The 3891-nt window shown below is 43.2% G+C and overlaps 1 long non-coding RNA gene across 1 annotated transcript; it reads right to left on the bottom strand.

Annotated features, from left to right (window-relative positions):
* Positions 1–607: 607 nt before the first annotated feature.
* Positions 608–1758, bottom strand: LOC118937438. Its single transcript, XR_005034788.1, has 3 exons — positions 1367–1758; positions 1067–1217; positions 608–896 (listed from the first exon to the last, which is right to left on the bottom strand). It is a non-coding gene; the product is annotated as an uncharacterized LOC118937438 (long non-coding RNA).
* Positions 1759–3891: the final 2133 nt, after the last annotated feature.

Here is a 3891-nt window from a genome sequence, read left to right as displayed (position 1 = left end):
CTGCCAATGTTTGTCTATGGTGACTGCATGTCTGTGTGCTAATTTGAAAGGGTGTCTACATACACTATATATATACAAAAGTATCTTGGCAGCAATGGGACAACAGGAAAACCACCTGCGGTTCTGAATCGGACTCAGTTCACCATACCTTATACAGAGTGCTGCTACAAACAGTTTGCTGGTTAGAAGGATTTGTTTGAGTTATAGTGAACTGAAAGCATCTACAGTGGGGTCAGGTAAAGCACAGATGGTATGGGAGGGTTTGTGCTCTGCTTATAGTATGATAATCACATACTCCATCTTCATAGAGTAGAGCAGCAGTGAGGTTATTTATTTTACATTGTAAACCTTCCAGTTTAGCCAGCATTGCCATTAGCGGTCCTGATTCGCACTACTATACTATCTCAGATGACTATAACAATATAACAGCAGGGCAGGATGCAGTAACAGCGTCTGGTGACATCAGGTGGACATACTGGGAATTACACCTATGATAGTCATCTGAGAAGTTCTGTAACAATCATTTCTCACTGAACTTCATACTTCATTGAAACAGTCATGCACCCACAAAATATTCAAGCAGAACACACCAGGGCTGTTTTGTTGATCTAATTTATTCTCCCATCAAAACTAGAGACTTGATGACACACTGAAGTTTACAGTCTATCCACTGACAAATACAAATGTCTCTCACAGAAGACTTTCCCTCACAAACAAGTGACAAGTGTGACGGACTGGCCAGTCTCCAGTCCTGCATGCTGGGGCAGGTGGGCGGAGCTTGGCTCTACTCGTCATTGTCCTCTTCCTGGCTGATCTGGAAGTATCTAAGCTCGTAAGTCTCCTTGTCTGACAACACGACTCTCAACCAATCACGGAGGTTGTTCTTCTTCAGGTACCTGTGGACCAATGGGAGAGGAGTAGTTTGATGTCAAAGAAGGGGAGGAGTACACCTCAGACCTGTCCTAAAGGGTTGAGGCCAGGGAGTTCCTCAAACCTACTCCTAGTTAAAAAAGGCACACTCAATGGAGTTATTAGTAGTAGTAGACTATCGACACCAATAGCTTACCTCTTGGAAAGCTGGTTCTGTGACGTGGATCTTGTTTTTCAGAAGGTTGATCTCGACTACATTTGCCAGATTTCCTGTCTTGCCATTGACCTTTACCCTCTCGTTGAGAAAGGTTTCATGTTGGAAAGAGCAGTGACTAGGGAAAAGAACCCTAGTCAGCTAGGGAATGTTACCATAATCCACACACAGAGTTAGACAAACATTACACAATGATAAAGCATAATATCCCTAGCCTGTTTAATGATGAAGACCATGGGCAGTAGCCCTATGGTGTCCGGTGAAGCGGTGCAGGTAACTTACGAAGTTGGCAGAGTCCAGGATGCTGTACTCCACAGGGTGGGTCAGGTCCAGTGTGAACCCCCTTCTTGGCGCTATTGACCACAGTCTGTTTCTTCTGCTTCAGCTAATGATTCTCTCCCTCAACGTCAGCAAGACAAAGGAGCTAATCATGGACTACAGAAAACGTAGGGCCGAGCACGCCCTCATTCACGTCGACAAGCTGTAGTGGAGCAGGTCGAGAGCTTAAAGTTCCACAGTGTCCACATCACTAAGGATTGATCACGGTACCCATACACCAACACAGATGTCAAGAGGGCAAAACAACGCCTCTTCCCCCTCAGGAGGCTGAAAAGATTTGACATGGGCCCTCGGATCCTCAAAAAGTTAAACAGCTGCACCATTGAGAGCATCTTGACTGCATTATAGGGCTGGGCGATATATACTGCTTTCGGAAAGTATTCAGACCCTTGACTTTTTCCACATTTTGTTACGTTACAGCCTTATTCTCAGATGGATTCAATATTTGAATGAATTATCAATCTACACATAATAGCCCATAATGACAAAGCAAAAACAGATTTTAGACATTTTTGCACATAAAAAAACAAACAGAAATACCTTATTTACACAAGTATTCAGACCCTTTGCTATGAGACTCAAAATTGAGCTCAGGTGCGTCCTGTTTCCATTGATCGTCCTTGAGATGTTTCTACAACGTGATTGGAGTCCACATGTGGTAAATTCAATTGATTGGACATGATTTGGAAAGGCACACACGTCTATATAAGGTCCCACAGTTGACAGTGCATGTCAGAGCAAAAACCAAACCACGAGGTCGAAGGAATTGCCCGTAGAGCTCCGAGACACGATTGTGTCGAGGCACAGATCTGGGGAAGGGTACTGAAACATTTCTGCAGCATTGAAGGTCCCCACCAACTAAGTGGCATCCATCATTCCTTGAGCTGGCTGCCCAGCCAAACTGAGCAATCAGAGGAGAAGGGCCTTGGTCAGGGAGGTGACCAAGAACCTGATGGTCACTCTGACAAAGTTCCTCTGTGGAGATGGGAGGACAATCATCTCTGCAGCACACCACCAAATCAGGCCTTCTTGGTAGAGTTGCCAGACGGACGCAACTCCTCAGTAAAAGGCACGACAGCCTACTTGGAATTTGCAAAATGCACCTAAAGGACTCTCAGACCAGGAGAAACAAGATTCTCTGGTCTGATGAAACCAAGATTGAACTCTTCAGCCTGAATGCCACGTCTGGAGGAATCCTGGCACCATCCCTACGGTGAAGCATGCTGTGTGGATGTTTTTCAGCGGCAGGGACTGGGAGACTTGTCAGGGTCGAGGGAAAGATGAACGGAGAAATGTAGTGTCATACCCGAGAAGAGTCAAGGCTGTAATCACTGCCAAAGGTGCTTAAACAAAGTACGGAGTAAAGGGGATGAATACTTATGTAAATGTGATATTTCAGTTTTTTTTTAAAGTTATACATTTTCACCAATTGCTAAAAAAAACAGTTTTTGCTTCGTCATTATGGGGTATTGTGTGTAGATTGAGAGGGGGAAAACTACTTAATCAATTTTAGAATAAGGCTGTACCGTAACATTTTATAAAAGGGGTCTAAATAGCTTCCCATTTACACCAGAAATCAGTATATAATGCTCATGTCTCCGCCCTAACTCCCTATGTGAGTCGTTTTCCCAATGGCGGGAAGGCAGGTGACAAGTTAAGGTTCAAAATAAGCTCATTGTGCTTATTTTGGACAGATTTCAATTTTCCTCTTTCACCCAAGCCCCTCCCCCTATCACTCACAACAACAAAGATGGGTGATCACTTATTCCTCTATGACAAACGGTTTCAACTCTCTATTCGCATTTCAGGTTTGGTCCAACAGAATCGGGCATATGGACTAGAGGTCGACCGATTATGATTTTTCAACGCCAATACCGATACCGGTTATTGGAGGACCAAAAAAAGCTGATACCGATTAATCGGCAGATTTTTAAAAATGTATTTGTAATAATGACAATTACAACAATACTGAATGAACACTTATTTTAACTTAACATAATACATCAATAAAAATCCATTTAGCCTCAAATAAATAATGAAACATGTTCAATTTGGTTTAAATAATGCAAAAACAACGTGTTGGAGAAGTAAAAGTGCAATATGTGCCATGTAAAAAAGCTAACGTTTGAGATCCTTGCTCAGAACATGAGAACATATGAAAGTTGGTGGTTCATGAGACTTCAATATTCCAAGGTAAGAGGTTTTAGGTTGTAGTTATAGTATTTATAGGACTATTTCTCTCTATACCATATGTATTTCATATACCTTTGACTATTGGATGTTCTTATAGGCACTATAGTATTGCCAGTGTAACAGTATAGCTTCCGTCCCTCTCCTCGCCCCTACCTGGGCTCGAACCAGGAACACATCGACAACAGCCACACTCGAAGCAGCGTTACCATCGCTCCACAAAAGCCGCGGCCCATGCAGAGCAAGGGGAACAACTACTCCAAGTCTCAGAGCGAGTG

The sequence above is a fragment of the Oncorhynchus mykiss genome, chromosome 11 (assembly GCF_013265735.2).
Source record: "Oncorhynchus mykiss isolate Arlee chromosome 11, USDA_OmykA_1.1, whole genome shotgun sequence".
Lineage (NCBI taxonomy): Eukaryota > Metazoa > Chordata > Actinopteri > Salmoniformes > Salmonidae > Oncorhynchus > Oncorhynchus mykiss.
This window is presented reverse-complemented; position numbering and strand designations above follow the sequence as displayed.